General features: G+C 39.9%; 2 long non-coding RNA genes across 3 annotated transcripts in view; both read left to right on the top strand.

The window, feature by feature from the left end:
• LOC122462428 overlaps positions 1 to 17,388 on the top strand; it is a 199,872-nt gene that overhangs the window by 28,673 nt on the left and 153,811 nt on the right. The gene's annotated exons all lie outside the window — the stretch shown is intronic.
• Positions 17,181 to 17,388, top strand: part of LOC119567427 — a 73,436-nt gene continuing 73,228 nt past the window's right edge. For both annotated transcript variants that reach the window (XR_005227450.2, XR_006284966.1), the window contains exon 1: positions 17,181 to 17,312. This is a non-coding gene — a long non-coding RNA (uncharacterized LOC119567427). The remainder of the gene's footprint in view (positions 17,313 to 17,388) is intronic.

Genomic DNA, 17,388 nt, shown 5'->3' with positions numbered 1-17,388 from the left:
CTGTGCATATCTCTCTATCAGTGATATAGTGGGTGAACAGTTTGAGTTTACCCTGTATAAGCTTTATAAGGAGTAAAACGGGTTTATTTGGCGTTTGGATCCCGTTGGGAACTGAGTGTCTGGGTGCTGGAGATAGGTGACCTGCTGAGCCGTTTTTGGTTAAAGGCTGCAGCTTTGGGGGTTTGGACCAGACCTAGATCTGTGTTGCAGCAGGCTAGCGAGTCTGGCTCAACAAGGCAGGGTTCTGGAGTCCCAAGCTGGCAGGGAAAAACGGGCTCAGAGGTAACTTCAGCACGCCAGGTGACAGTCCCCAGGGGGTCTCTGTGACCGAACCCATCACAGAATCATAGAAATGTAGGCTGCAAGGGACCTTGAAATCAAGTCCAGCCCCTTGAGCTATTGCAGGGACAAGTAAACCTAGACCATTCCTGACAGATGTTTGTCCAACCTATTTTTAAAACGCCCAAAGAGGGATTCCACAACCTCCCTTGGAAGTCTTAATCTGCAGCAAGGGAGCTGTAGGTTAGATATTAGGGAAAAACTTTCTAACTACAAGAGTAGTTAAGCTCCGGAATAGGCTTCCAAGAGAGGTTGTGGAATCACCATCATTGAAAGCTTTTAAAAACAAGTTGAAAAAAACACTGGATAGGGATGGTCTAAGTTTATTTGGTCCTGCCACAGTGCAGGGAGCTGGATTTGATGATTTATCAAGGTCCCTTCTAGCCCTACATTTTTTATGATTTTATGAAATGGTTAGGTTGAAAGGCTTATCTTTGGCAAAGCCCCTTGTGAGTAACACAAACATCCCCAAGCCAGGCCAATAAAAACTTTTATACCGCACAGTAATATGGTCCCTATGTAACTAGAGTCATAGTAATGAAGCCCAGTTGTTATTGAATTATATTAATTGAATGAAGAAAAAAATCAGATATCTGATCTTGGTTCAGTGGTAACTTTGAGTGTATGGCCTATTTCAAGATCTTTTTAGTGTGTCCAATTAAGTTTAACAAAGACTACTTATTAATAGTTTTTGAAGATTAACCTCCTTGAGAGGTTTTTTAAGACTGTCTCTTAGAAGTTAAGTGTTACAAATACCGGTGCAATGAATGGTTTTTGTGGAGACAGATGCAGTAGTCATCCATGTTACCTTAGCTAGCTAAGGTATCTCAAATACCATTTAACTTTCAAATTAGTTAGACTATACTAATAATGTGGTTAGAGACAGGTGATGCAAGTTGGAACCATGCTTCTTGATAAATTAATGCCTGTTATATGAACTATTCTAGGGAGAAAGTACCAAGATACATCCATTCTGGAGAGAACTATTCTCCTTGTTAACAAGATTGAATAAAGTGTGTGAATCATGCGGTACAGCTAGAGTTAAACCATGGCAATTATGTAGCTATTTACGCAACAGTGACAATACTGTAGCTAGAGTTGCAGCACATTTTGGGTGTTGATTTCCTACAGGGGAATGTTTACGTTATAGACTGTGTACAAGCTGCTGTGCAGACATCAAATGGTTCTATTGAGCTGAGGATTAATGAGGTTAAATTAGCTCAGTCATTTACTGCACATTTTATTGAAGTTCAAGCTGTTCAGACTGTTGCAGTTAATATAAGTAGCCCAGAATGTTGCCAGTTAAATGTAAGTTACCCATCAGGGATCCAGGGATCATTACTGACAGAGATAAAGGCAACTTTACTCAGTGATAAAGTTCAACTTGAAGGAAAGATTCTCTTCTCTAGGTGTGGTTTTGGGGAGAGATGTTGAGAGACGAGAACAGAAGAGAGAGATGTATTGACATGACACTATGCTATCATTCTCAACAATGCATTTGGAGTGATGCACTACTCTCGTGTACCTGTTCTAACACTGGCGATCAAAGCACTTCCTGTGCCTTTCAATTTTCATTAAAAACAAAGTCTCTATTCAATTGATGGAGTGAGTGGTCAAGGGAAAGTGAGAAATTAAAAGCAGTGGCTCTGTTTAAGCACTGAATGCACTGCAGAAGAATGCAGTCAGGAAATGCTGTGAGTTTATTCATTCTCTAATCTACAAGTTCTTGGATGGGGAGCCGTCCATAATATAGAGACTTTCTCTGCTGAATCTCTCATAGGTCTGGAACTTATAAAAGCCCACCGTTACAAAAGAAACATTATGGATGTCCTTGTTTAAGATATTGCAACAAAGACTTGTGGGGGAAATGGCTGTTAACTTTGCTGTTGAACCTGATCCCATCCCACGCTGTGACAAGTTCTAGGCACTACGTGCCGTACAGGCGAGAGCGGTAACGCAAGAGGCCTACAGGCCGGCATCCTGTAAGACTTAGCTTAAGCTAAGAGCATTTGCATATACTGGTCCGTGGTATTTTGACCCAGATAACGAACTACGCCAACCTCTAGCCTAGCTCAAGTCCCTAGCTGTCCATTATATGCAACCCCCCCTCCCACCCCAACCTGCAAAAGCCCCTAGACAAAATGCTGCCACAAGCAAACCGCAGAACTTGATAATAATGAAGTGTGTCAGCACAGTGCTAATTATGAAACTGTTTACTTTGGCTCCTTATAAGGCTTTATTAACAATGCTTGAGTGACAAAGCAATTAAGGAAATGTATCATTTGACTTGAATGTAAAAAAAACTATATAAGACTGGTATTATAGGGGCAGGAGAGAGAGAGACCAGGGTGGCACCTGTGTGTGACCATCTCTGTCTCCTTCTCCCTGCATGCTTGTATTCAATAAAAGGACCTCAGGCTGTTTGAACCAAACAGATGTTGTGACTTGTTTTCCACAACAGACTGAAATCCTCCTATGAATCCCAGTTTAGAATCTAACATGAAAGGGAAAGAAACTGAGGACACAAATATAATAGATCCAGAATAAGTGTTTGTTTCTATCTCAGACTGCCACAACAATAACAACAAAAACAAACAAAAAAAACTCCTGGGGATATGGGGTGAAAGAACTACATTTTTAACAGGGACATAGCTCTGTCACTTGTAGTTAACAGGCACCTATATTGGTGAGAGTGAAGTATGACTGTAAAACAATTACAGTATGAGTAAAAGAAGTGAGGAATGATTCATGTTGAATCATAAATATCTGAATTCTAACCTTGATTTTCTCAGTGTTAGGGTCATCACTTTCTTGATCTGAATGAAGGTTGCTTTCCTTAATTTTTTTCTTTTAATTCAAGGCTATAGAATTATACCAATCATTTTTAATGTGAGGTTCCTCAAACAAACTGAATATCTGTTTAATTTCTGAGGTACTGCATTGATTAGGGAGAGCAGGTTATGTTTTATTAGTAGTTTGATTAGATCTAGATAAAAGAGATGTCAGAAAGGAAAGATTTTGTCTAGTAAAAAGAAGGGGAGGTCAGGAGTAAACAACTCTGAGTCAGGGAAGGCTTAGCTTTTAATGTCATGCAATTTTTGTTTCTGAATACTTTTTTTTTTTTTTTAGCCATTAGCAAATGTATTATATACAATATCAAAAAAGAGTATTTTAATGCTTGGCATTAACTTGTACCAATGGGATTTGAAAAAAAAACTTTAGCCAATATTGTTTAGCACTGAAAATCAACATCTATATTAAAATGCCTGAATGATACATTAGATAATCTAAAGCCTGTGTACTCTAGGTTAAAGGAGAATTGCCCTATTAGAGGCAGAGGTAATGCAAATCTGTGCAGAAGAAAACGTTCAATGTTCTTGTTGAAGAAAACTTTAATGTGTTCTGAATTATTCAGCTGTACTCAGAATGTCAGCAGGGAACTTCGACAAAATAAAGTCTAGCTTGGGTAAGAAATCTGAATATGTTTTAAACAGAGTAGATGAAAACAAATTGATACAGCTGCTAGATGCCTTAAAACACCCTTTGTCTTAATTGGCCTGTAGTGTTTAGTACTACTTAAAGATGCAATCTCATAATATTTTTTTCAAAATTTAATTGTGCTGGAACATATTTTTCTTGTGGTTGAAAGGAAGGGCTCTTTCTCAAGAGAAGACAACAGGAGAAAAGATGAACTTTGCCTTTCTTATATGGTAGTTTTTAATTCATCTAATTACCCAGCATACTCACAGAGAGTTACTACAGCCAATTTGAGAGCTAGTCTGATCAATCCCACTGTAGTGAATAGCACTGCTGAAGCCTTGGAAATCCATCAGAAGAGCATTAATGCAAGGACGGTAAAGAATGAAATATTTATAAAGAAATTGTACAAATATTACAGGGATGCTTAGAAGGGAGAGATGCTGTGAGGGTCAGTCAAAGATTGTGCCACTTAAATCTTCAAAATAGGTTCTAAGTGGAGCATAACCCTTGTGCTGACCCTTTGTACAGGGCTGAATTTCACTTGAAGTTAACTGAATGGGAAACTGGGAGCCAGGAACTGATTGATTCTTTTTCTGAGTGCTTTCTGTCTGGCAATGGAGAAATCATTTAAACTGTCTGTTTTTCCAACTGTTCAAAACAAAATGAGGTAGAGGAATAATTATGCACAGTCCCTTCTTCATAAGGGTATTGAGTCTTATTTAGTTTGGATAGTGATCAGAAGATGTGAAGCACTGTATAATTGCTAAGTATTAAAACAGGACTTTCAAAAGTACATATGGTTTCTGAGAAGTCAAAATAAATATTAACAGTTATCCAAGTTATAAGCAACCCCCTTTGGGCTGTCAGCACAGTCATAACCCAGAGCCTGCAGTGCTAAAAACCAAGCTTTTATTGCTCCAGTTATTGCCACTAGAGGGGGACAGTCCCACACTGTTCTAGAATGGATAACACAAACATTGACTTCAGTCAATATCTAGACAGGAGGGCAAGGCATGGTATAGCTATCTTATACGTTCACATATGAAATGGAGAGTTACCATAAATAAAACTGGTATCTTTAGGGTTGGTTTGTCAATCAGAATTCTGTAGGGAAGCTAACCAGATAGCTTGATATAAGCCAAGTCAGCCATTTATCGAATGTGTTGTGTGTAGCTGAGCAAGGGGTTATTCATTTTGCCATTAGTTTTGTCTTTAGTTAAAATTTTGGTGGTTACATATCGGAGGATTTTCTTAACGCGAAGTTTTGTAACTATTGGCATAATTCAAGGTAAATCTATTTTAGTATTTAAGTTGAGCCTATTGCTTGATCCCAGAAGTATCTGACCGCTGTCTTTATTTTATTAAAATTAACATAAATTGCATACATTTTTGCTCATCTTAGTGTTGTGGCAACAGACTTCCTGTGTGACCATGGACAAGTCACTTCCTCTCTCTCTGTCTCATCCCCTCTTGTAAAAGAATATGATAAAACTTTAAGTCACAATGGGGCTGTGAGTATCAACTTTATTAGTACTAGTGCTCAAATACTATTATGGTAGGAGCCATAGAAGTATCTAGATACACAGAGGGATAAAAGGGGACATGTGAACCGTTACTTGAATTTAAGGAGCAGTATGTGTCTATGGCCATGCGACTCTGAGCAATGTGGCAGAATTTCACAGATTTCTTATAATTGGGATTCACAAAGCTCCAAGCTTGAGATGTGCAAAATCACAAAGCCTATATCTGGAGAGTAAACAACAGTTGTAGGGAATTTTTGTACACGTGTTTTATAAGAATTCCAAAAAGGAAAGCAGTACATGTTTACTCAATGTAACTGAGAGCAGAATGGCCATGCACTTCATGAATATCTGAAGTTAAGACACAGGTTGGCATTATACATTCAGATTCTTTTTCAGAAGTGGCCCATTGGTCAGTCTAGTATCTCTGAGCATAAATGCTATATGCAGCCAAATCCTCTTAGTCTTACTGTTGTCAACAGTCCCACTGATTTCAACAGAACTACAGTACTCATTTAAGAAAGGTGAGCTGGAGTTGGTCCCTTAAACATTGGGGAGAAACCTTCACCACTTTGAAATCCCCTTGGCAGAACTCCTGTTGACTCCAGGATTTCACCTGTGTAGTAAGTGCTTAGAGACCAGAACCACACACACAGAGAAATATTTTACTTTAATTATGCTCAAATGAATTGAAGATCTGCAAGATTTTTTCCCCCTGCCTTTTTTGGATGCAATGCCCCTTTTTCACAGCGTTTCTACTGAGACTTTTTAAAATGAGCTGTCACAGGGACTTGCTATAGTTCTACAAAAATTCTCATTAGCTTGGGCAGCTCTAGGGCTTTTCCTGACTTAGGCAAACTGGAAGATGTTTGACCTTCACAGCCCACAGTTAAACCATAAACAGTCACTTACCATTTGCTGCCTTAGAGTTTTGCTGCTCTAGGCAATCATCTGCCCTGCCTGTCTGGAAGTATTGATCCTTTTTTGGGGAACAGCTGAAGCTGGCATCCTTTTTGTCTTCATTTTTTGTGGAAATGTATCACTTAAAATAGAACAGGATGCTTTTTTCTTCAGCTCTTCCCACAAAGGAGCTAGTTTCACAGTCTAGCTGATATTTTTATAATGGAGATACCCAGTACAGAGTATTGCAAAAATAAATAAATAAAACTGGAGTACAGAAAATAATGATTCAAGGGGAGAGATTCCAGAACAGCCTATAATGAGCCATCTCTCTGGGCCAGATCCTTAGCTTCTGTATACTGTCAAAGTTCTATCAATTTAATGGAGCTAAACTGACTTACCCAGCTGAGGATCTGGCCCTCTGTCTTTCCAAAGTGTGTATTTAACTCTAAGATGGGAATGTTAGAAAATGTATACTGAGCAGATATAGCAAGAGTCTCTTCTTTTTTTAACATCAATTTCTCTGCCTTTTGGGCATTCAGAAAGAAATCTCCCCTTCCCCTCACATACAGTGTGTCTGATTTGAAAATCCTATTCTCTCTTCCCCGCCCCCCACACCCCAATTATATGCATGTAAATCAGAAAGCCTCCAGAAGGCCATATTTGTTCTCCTCGGACAAGCATCACTCCAGTGGTGCTGTTACTGAGGCAGCAGGTAATAATAGTACAAAATGGAGGACATGTACAGGCCACAGACTGAATTCAGGTGAAGTGGGTGCAGAAAGCAAACTTTAGTACAAAGTATCGTTATGTCAATGAGACAGATATGCCAGAAGGCAAAGTATGTTGAAGATAATCCATGTCTTGGCCCAGCCCTTAAGTCCTTACTCAGCCAAAGCCCCCACTGAAGTGATATGAGTTATGCCTTCATGCTCTTTGTGCTCTTGCTTGGGAAAAGAGCTGGAGGGGAGGACTTCCTTAGCAAAGCTTTAGAGCCTCTTATCCTCCCTGTTCCACCTCACCTGCCTTAGTTCTGGGGAACTTCATCCTCTATTCTTTTCCCAGACAATTCCCCCTGCACTAACAGTTACTGTGTGCTGTCTGCTGAGAAATCAAGGAACACTTTCCAGCATAGGGCCCAGATGCCTTAGGAGTGGGTAGCAGGGTTCATGAAGGGGAAAAGATAACAGCTCACTATGTGTTATCCACTGAACTACTTAGCAACATCTGGTCCCTCCAAAGCACTTACCCTGAAGAACTGCTGAGTGCTTGAAAGGGATGAGTGGGAAAAGTCAAGGGCAGCTGTGGAGGGCTGGGGGCTCCCCACAATGATCTAGGCTCTTATCTAGGATATAAATTAGCACAAAAATTTGGCCTCTGGTGTGTAATGACAAAACTGTGGACTCAGTCCTATCTGAGGGGAAATCTTGCACCCTGCCTATTATGTATTGTTCGGTCCAATGCTGTTGGTTTAACTAGGAGTGTCCAAATTTACTTGTGATACGTGTAACCCATCTACACACTCTCTTCCCATTTGCTTGTAGGAGTTAAGATGTTTAACTGCAGCAGCCATGTAACAGTGTGCATTGCATACTGTTCCCATAAGTTCCCCTGTAGTGCATGACTGTATTGGGGATGCAGTAGGGATTGGAGCAGTTACATAGGATACTTTTCCTCTCCATAAAACTGCGGCCACAGTAGTCGTAGAAGCTACAGCAAGTTGCATGCTCCCCACAAAAGTGCAATCAATCTGAAGGAACGGTTTGTGGAAACTCGGTGTTACCTAGGAAATACTTGTTTGCAGCTTTTATTACTTGAGAGACCTCCTTTCCTCTCCCCCTCCCCCCGCCCACCTTGATCAATATTAAACTTTAAAAGCTGGATAGACTGTTATAACGCCCAGTTGCCACTGTTACCATGACTTTCTGAAAATGTGTTACATACCCTTATTTTTCACACTAGAAGATCTAAGGCACTTAAGACCTTGGCATGGTATCTGAGCATGGAAATAAGAATATGGGGCAAAATCCTGGCCCCACCGAAGTCAACAGGAATTTTGCCATTGACTTCATTGCGGCGAGAATTTCTCTCATGATTACAATATTTTCTAATGGAATAATGAAAGATTCATAGTAAGAAGAAAAGGAGTACTTGTGGCACCTTAGAGACTAACCAAAGGTGCCACAAGTACTCCTTTTCTTTTTGCGAATACAGACTAACATGGCTGTTACTCTGAAACCAAAGATTCATAGTAGTTTGTCTCATCTGTAACATTTCATTTCTTGCTCTACAATGAGTATTCATGCCTTACTATCATTAAATGGATATATAACCAAGTTTTCTTCTAGTTGTTGCTACGGTATTTCTCATGGTGCATTAATGCTAAGACTTCCAGTGAATTACTTTAAAGGACTTTGAGTGAATGGTCTTTTTTGCTACTTGTAGTAACTAAAATATGGACCTGGAATATGGAATTTTCCCTGATGTAGGACTGCACTCCATATAACTTTGCTCCACACATAGTTTTATATCAGAGTGGACTTAAAAAAGGATTTTAAAAAGTGGCAGGTTAAATAGACCGTATTTCTTATATTTTCAACGGCTGATGATAAACAACCAGATTGAATTAATAAAAAAACCCACCCTATTTCATGTTAACATTATCTCACAGTTAAGAGATCATCAGAAAGTGACTTGCAATGTACTCATACTAACAAACTAAGGTCAAAAGATCTCACTAACTTTGAGAGACCTAGGACCGGATTTTTTTTCAGTATCAGAATTTTTTTGTATCCTTGAATGTAAACAATGATCAGATATATACCACATAGTTGGAATAGCACAGATGATGATTATCCAAGGCAAGAAGCATACTTTAATTAATTAAATTTGAGATTACAAATTTTTATGGTGCATAACTTCTATTCTATATTTAGAGGACTGTCTCATCTCATGCAGCTCAATGTTCACTGGAATATCTACAGAAGCATTTCAAGCTGGGTATTTTCTACACAACTTTTCAATTAAATGGTGGCTTCCAATTGGCCTCCTCTTTTCCTAAATTCATGTGATGGAAGGAATCTTCAATGAAGCATATTTCTTAGGTGTGTATGAGTATTTGTATTAAATACAGCATTTACATTTTTTCTATTTAAATAGTGAGGGAGCTTATCCAAGTGGAGCGGGGGATGGGGGGGGGGGGAGAAGAAATCAGAAGGCAGGCTAGGTAGTATCAAAGAGAAGGTATTGAAGAAGAAGTGGCCCGACAACTGAGATAGATGAGCCTAGTGCCACAGAAAAAGATTTCTGAATAGGGAAGAGTCTATGGATGATGGAAGAGAGTATAGCAGTGAAGGTCTGAAAGTATAGAGGGAAGAGGGTCTGGAAGCAGACACTGACTGAACTTTGTTTTCCATTTAAACCTTTATCAAACTAGTCCTGTGAGCTGCATTATAATTACTTAGGCAGTGGTACCAAAGATATTAGTATGGCGGCAGTTGTGAAATCAGATTGTGGTAATGCTTTAATGGAAATTGTACCATGTTATCAGGGATTACAAATCCCCTTCCTCTATCGTTCAGAGGGCAGGTTATAGCTTTGAGGCGCTGTCTGTTTATATAATGTTTATATATACACACACAACTAGCATCTCATGTTTATGAAACCTAAACGCCTAGCTCTGAATGAAATCTGTGTGTGAGAGTGGAAGACGGGAGGTTGGAAGTGAAAATAAGAACAGCCACACTGGGTCAGACCAAAGGTCCATCCAGCGCAGTATCCTGACTACTGACAGTGGCCAATGCCAGGTGCCCCAGAGGGAGTGAACCTAGCATCCATCTCCAGCCTCTGACAAACAGAAGGTTGGGACACCATTCCTTACCCATCCTGGCTAATAGCCATTAATGGATTTAACCTCCATGAATTTATCCAGTTCTCTTTTAAACTCTGTTAAAGTCCTAGACCTCATAACCTCCTCAGGCAAGGAGTTCCACAGGTTGACTGTGTGCTGAGTGAAGAAGAACTTCCTTTTATTTGGTTTAAACCTGCTACCCATTAATTTCATTTGTTGGCCCCTAGTTCTTATATTATGGGAACAAGTAAATGACTTTTCCTTATTCACTTTTCCCACACCACTCATGATTTTATATATTTCTATCATATCCCCCCTTAGTCTCCTCTTTTCCAAGCTGAAAAGTCCTGGCCTCTTTAATCTCTCCTCATATGGGACCCGTTCCAAACCCCTAATAATTTTAGTTGCTCTTTTCTGAACCTTTTCTAATGCCAGTATATCTTTTTTGAGATGAGGGGACCACATCTGTACACAGTATTCAAGATGTGGGCATACCATGGATTTATATAAGGGCAATAAGATATTCTCCGTTTTATTCTCTATCCCTTTTTTAATGATTCCTAACACCCTGTTTGCTTTTTTGACTGCCGCTGCACACTGCGTGGACGTCTTCAGAGAACTATCCACGATGACTCCAAGATCTCTTTCCTGATTAGTTGTAGCTAAATTAGTCCCCATCATATTGTATGTATAGTTGGGGTTATTTTTTCCAATGTGCATTACTTTACGTTTATCCACATTAAATTTCATTTGCCATTTTGTTGCCCAATCACTTAGTTTTGTGAGTTTTTTAAAGTTCTTCACAGTCTACTTTTGGTCTTAACTATCTTGAGCAGTTTAGTGTCATCTGCAAACTTTGCCACCTCACTGTTTACCCCTTTCTCCAGATCATTTATGAATAGGTCAAATAGGATTGGTCCTAGGACTGACCCTTGGGGAACATCACTAGTTACCCCTCTCCATTCTGAAAATTTACCATTTATTCCTACGCTTTGTTCCCTGTCTTTTAACCAGTTCTCAATTCATGAACGGATCTTCCCTCTTATCCCATGACAACGTAATTTACATAAAAGCCTTTGGTGAGGGACCTTGTCAAAGGCTTTCTGGAAATCTAAGTACACTATGTCCACTGGATCCCCCTTGTCCACATGTTTGTTGACCCCCTCAAAGAACTCTAGTAGATTAGTAAGACATGCTCTCCCTTTACAGAAATCATGTTGACTTTTGCGCAACAATTTATGTTCTTCTTTGTGTCTGACGATTTTATTCTTTACTACTGTTTCAACTAAATTGTCCGGTACTGACGTTAGACTTACCAGTCTGTAATTGCCAGGATCACCTCTAGACCCCTTCTTAAATACTGGCGTTAGATTAGCTATCTTCCAGTCATTGGGTACAGTAGCTGATTTAAATGACAGGTTACAAACTATAGTTAATAGTTCCGCAATTTCACATTTGAGTTCCTTCAGAACTCTTGGGTGAATGCCTTCTGGTCTCGGTGACTTGTTACTGTTAAGTTTCACAATTAATTCCAAAACCTCCTCTAGTGACACTTCAATCTGTGACAATTCCTCAGATTTGTCACCTACAAAAGACGGCTCAGGTTTGGGAATCTCCCTAACATCCTCAGCCGTGAAGACTGAAGCAAAGAATTCATTTAGTTTCTCCGCGATGACTTTATCGTCTTTAAGTGCTCCTTTTGTATCTCGATCATCCAGGGGCCCCACTGGTTGTTTAGCAGTTGACCATAAAGAGCTCTTTGCCTCAGCTTTGTATATATCTGTAATATGGATCTAATAACACTTTATAATGTTAAGCCTCACAAGAATACCTGTGGTTAGTCAAGTGCTTTGAAATGATTGGATGAAAGGTGATTTAGGGCTGGTAGCACCACCTATTAAGGTTGCCCAACACTTTAATTGTAAAACCTACTTTCAGTTGCTTGGTAACTTTGCCACACTTTAACCATTTGGCCTGCAATTTCCTATGCTGGGTATCTGTCTTTGGCTGAATTATTTTGGAAAACATCAGTAGTCATTTCCAAGAAGAAAATACATTGTTTGGCTCATGTTAAAACATTTCTAGTGACTTCTTGATAAATTCTAGCCATCTCATGCTTTGGAGCAGGTTCTTGAAATTCATCGGCTTGGATGAAGGGTTCCCGCAGGGAGAATGAGACAAGGAACCACTGTGGATGGAGACTAGGGGTAAGAGAAAGAGGAAGAGGCTGGTGGGGGCCAGAGAGAGTGAGGGGCTCAGATGGGGAGGCCTAGGTCTGGCTTGGTAAGGAGACTGGGGACTAGAGCTAGTTATTTCATCAGAAAATGATGCTTTGTTAAAGCTGAAATTTTTCTTGCAAAAATTTGACAAACTTTCTCTGAACTCTGCCTGCCAGGATTCTGTGGTAAACCTAACTTCCTGCTAGCTCAGCAAGGTTCCCAGCAGCCATGCCCGATATGTGGACAACCTTGGGACTGGGGACACCAGGCTTCTAGGGTTTGTGGCTCTGGGGCAGCCCTGTCAAGCAATTTGTTTCCAGAATTTCCAGTTACCAAATTGGAATGAAGCCAGATTCTGAAATGCTGGAATTTCTCCCGAACTGGAAATCCCTGAGTTTTGCCCAGCTCTGTTGGGGAGAAAGAGCCAAGGTTGGGCCTGCCCTGTGAATGGTTGGCAAGAAGACTGAGAGTGTGTGGTAGGGAGTGGGGGAATGGGGAAGAGAGACTGGAATGGGGAGTATGGAGAGGTGAGACTAGGATTTTACTAGACTAGGAAACTGGGATGTGAAACCTGAGAAATGGGGCCTGGGATGAGGAACCAGTGGTGTGGAAGAAGGGAGACTGGGACAGGTATGGGTTGGAGAAAATGGGACTGAAGGGATCTAGTTAACAAATAACTGTGAAACTTACTGGCAAAATTTGATTTCTTTTTTTCATCCCCTCTACTGCTGGTTGCTAGTCTGTATAGAGGATGGCAACCTACTACTGCTATCAGTTACTCATTTGTTGTGGCAGTGGCTGTAAAGGTTCCAGCCCTGCTGATGACCATTTGGGTGTCAACATGATGCCACATAACAGAATTTGTTTTTTCAGCTTTTTTTTTAAAAAGCTCAGGAAATAATATACAAAAAACTAAGCTGAGAGACCGTTATTTAGGTTGCAAAGTCAATCACTCAGCAGTTCAGAAATTCCAGAATTAAGGTTGCTTGTGCAACCTTAATTGGATTCCTTGTGTGTATGTATTGTGATACAAGTCATTAGTTACATGATCACATATTGTTTTTCCATAGTGTCTCATCTCATTCAGTGCACAGACTGGAAGGTGCTCACTTAATGAGCAACTACGCAGAATTTTGTTTTCTTGTTGCTCAGTGTGTGGGCCTTATTTACCGCACATTATTCAAACCCTGCTCTGAAGGCAGAATGAATTTTCTTGTGGACTATTCTTGTGGTGCTTACCACTACTGCTTGAGTGCTCCACAGATATTAATTTTTATTTTCACAGCACCCCTATGAGGAGGGTGGTATCCCTTTTTTTACAAATGGGAAACTGAGGTAGAGAAACTAAAGTCAAAAGCGTTCGTCAATTTTACTACACAACCCTGTTCATCCCTAGAACAGGTCTGACTTGTGCAAAAGTAGTTTGTGATCATCTAATTAAAGACTACCATAATGCACATGCACAAGGGGGCTGAATTAAGGTTGTGTCTGCATTTCCTACCTTTTGAGTGCTGATTTTGCAAACTTAGTTATTTTGACTTAGCTTTTTGTGTAATATAATATATACAGTGTGTATGTATATATTTAATGATGTGTGTATATTGATGTGTATATTTTGTCATAATACAGGTAAACATATTAAAAGTTGGAATAGATCTGAAAATGATAGTTGGTGCTAACATAATAAATACCTACACAAGTCTCTGAGCTTATGCTGTGTTCATGAGGATCTGAGAAATTACTTGACTGCTTCTAACCTTTGGCTTTGTCTATAAAAGTACAACTTCTCCCACCTTTGCTTTAGTGTAAGGTCTGTTTGTTGGATTACAGTAAGTCTCTGAGATAACCAAACTGATTAGTTCTGTTTAAGGTAGAGCTGGGGACACTGTCAACTTGAAAGTAATCGCCCCTGCCCCCTTTTCCCCTGAAAAACCACACAAGAAGAAATGTGAACAGATGAGATTAAAATTGGGGAAGTAATGAGAATTCAACACACACACAGAGCCATAGAAAGGAGTGAGACTACTGTGAATACCAAAAGACAAGACCTCATTCAGAATAATGGAATAAATAAGAACTAGGGAAGAATGGGTTAACTTTCTCAATAGTGGCATCAACTGTGCTCAGGTTGTTTAAAAGTCCAGGATTGGGTTTCAGCTCAGAATACCTTTTTTTAGTTTGGTTACATTCATTGTGGAGACCAATATTGAAAGCAATCACCAAAAATTTAAGACAGGTGAACAACATAAAACTGCAAAGTAGTTCTAGTGTTTATTGGACAATAGAATTTGCAGCCACTTTTGAAATAGGTGATAGTGAGAGGTGAACAAAAACAACAGACACTGTGCTGCATGCAGTGATGATGCAGAGTGGCTTGAAAGAAACGTACTTAGGCGCACAGAGGCAACAGTTCTCCAAGGGTTTTACAGGGGGAAATACCATAGATAGTTGTAGCCAAGGTGCCCCAGACTAGCCTGATCTGACAGAGCTACTTTCCTCTCTTAAAGGGCAGATGTAGGACCTATATGAACAGGTACTGTAGAATGGAGTGTGTAGCTTAATAGAGAAAAGAGCCTGGAAGCTGGTGTGAGTCAATCACAGCATCTGAATGAGAGTATGGAGCAGCCCCAACTGAGCCAACAGATTGTGGAACTGAACTCTGGCTTGTAGGAGCTGCAGGCAATATCTAAATACCTTCTACTAGAGAAATATGGGCTAAAGGGGGCACTCAAGGAACTAGGTATGATGAGCCCCATAGAATGAGGTCCATTCCATACAGGTAAATTGGGAATTACTGTATGGTTTCATCATTTCCTTACAGTAATTGATACTTTTTTCTTTTTTTGCCAGCACAGGCACTAGTAATTTAATCCTTCCACTTGAGCTGACTACTTCAGTGTCCATGGGAACTCCTAATGTGATCAAGCGTCTAGTGCTGTGATACTCAGACCTCAATGGTTCAGGAGCCAGGGTAGCGATCAACATTACCCAAAGGAACCACAGCAGGGCGAATTCATTGTTTCATTTACTCTCTCGCTCTCGAATTTTTCTCACAGCAAAATGACTGACCAAGTATTAGTATTTTATCAACTACAGTTGGTTAATAATGCAGTGAAAGCACCCTGATTAGTTAATAACTTGGATCGGTTAATAAGTAAACCACGCAATGTTCTAATATCATGTGCTGCAAAGAGCCGCGGGAGACGCATTAAAGGGCTGCTTGCGAGCCTCGGTCCGAATTATGGCTCGAGAGTTCAATGCCAAAGACCCTGGCTTTGACATGTGGCATCCAAAGATCTAGTGTATCACAGCGTTCCAGTCACTCCAGTTGAGCGGGGACAACTGAATTCTCTTTCAAATGAGAGGTTCTTTGTTCCACGGTAAATGGTGTGGTGATGAATCAATCTGCCCTCTTGAAATTCTTTAACAAATGTTTTAAGCTTTTTATTTGAATAAAAACACCACCAATAATACTGTGAAAGGGCCTGATCCTGCATTGACTCCAGTGCAAGTCTTGAAATAAAATCGAGAGTCAGCAGCACTGCAAGCCTTAAGAATTCCCAAGCCTTGTCTATAGGGCATTGTTCGCTCAAAAGGCAGGGGCAATGCAAGGTTCTGAGCACTCTCCCACCAGCCCACCTTGATCTTGACCCGTTCCTGAGAGAACCCGTCTCAGACAGGGGCCTTAAGTCCACATAACCTGTTCAGTACTCTGCATATCTGCTGAGACTGCCTAATAGATTTCAAGCACAGTAAATTTCCATCATGGTTTTGTGAGGCGCTGGTAATCATCCACCAGGAACTGGAGTGTGACTAACATATAACTTTATGTAAGCTCCTCTGCCTCCTGAAGTAGGGCATAGGCTGCCCAGGCCTATTCAAAAGCAGTATTTCCTGCTATTATTTATACCACATTTCTATTCTCTCTCCTTTCTTTTTTTTAAATTGGAGACAAACTGCATTAAAGTTGCCAACCGATATTGCACTATGAATTTGCTTGCTCTCCTGAACACCGTGTTCCACCTGCTACTACAAGACCGTTGTGTTAATTAATACATTGCGCTGGACTATTGCAACATGCCACAATTTTGCAATAAATCAGCTTAACAAAATTGAGATGGTACATTCATTCTTTTGTTAAGAAAAATGAAATAGTAAATGTTTGTTTCATATGGATAAACTGAGTATTGTTCCTGTTAGAATGTCATTCATGTTGTAATTTTGAAGCAAAGTACAACTTGTGCAGTAAACTGACCATGATTTATTCCTCATGTGAAATGCAACTGGAAGATTACATTGGGTTCACAAAGTTCTTCTCAACTGGTATGAGAATAACAAATCACTCGCAGAACCAGAGATTTTCATGCAAATGCTGTAAAATGGCCTATGTAAAAATGAAATGGTTAAAGGTCCAGATGCTGCAATTCTGTCAGAGTGTAGCACAAGGGTAAGACTGTTGGTTTTCCATATGGAAGCACAGTATCTAATAGATGCAGCATCATTTTAAAATAGCCAGGGCTAAAATTTTTTTCTTTCCATGGAAAAACTTATAGAAAGGTGAAAATGTAGACTCTTTGCCATGTTTGTAGCCATGCTGTCCCTCAGAAGAGGGGGAAGTATGTACCTTTGTGAGGAACAGGGTACCTTACTTGTCCCCTCTATACATGCTTATTGTAGAGGCAGATTCTTTTAATCTCTGAAGTAGCTATATACTGTATCATTATATACGTTATACCCCATTTTAAATAACCATTTTCTATTTTGGATTTTGTCCCTTTTAACTGTGCATTTTAATATGTACCTTTGTACAGTTACAGGGTCCAAATGCAAATTAGAAAATAATAGACCTGCCTCCTGAAGCAAGGTCATTGAACTTTGGAAGACATAAGCATGGACAGAAAGCCATGGGCATCCTTCACCTGAAAAACAAAGAAACTGAGCACTTGAGATATGTGAAGGGTCTTGGCCAGATAGTCTGGTCACCCATGCTGGAAAAGAGGCTTGGTGAGAAACACTTCTTTGAACAAGAGAGTCTAATTTGTTAAATCAGGTTTTAGTCTTAGAAACTTGTTTTTACTTT

The sequence above is a fragment of the Chelonia mydas genome, chromosome 11 (assembly GCF_015237465.2).
Source record: "Chelonia mydas isolate rCheMyd1 chromosome 11, rCheMyd1.pri.v2, whole genome shotgun sequence".
NCBI lineage: Eukaryota > Metazoa > Chordata > Testudines > Cheloniidae > Chelonia > Chelonia mydas.
The sequence above is the reverse complement of the archived record's forward strand: the minus strand, read 5'-3'. Positions and strand labels throughout refer to the sequence as shown.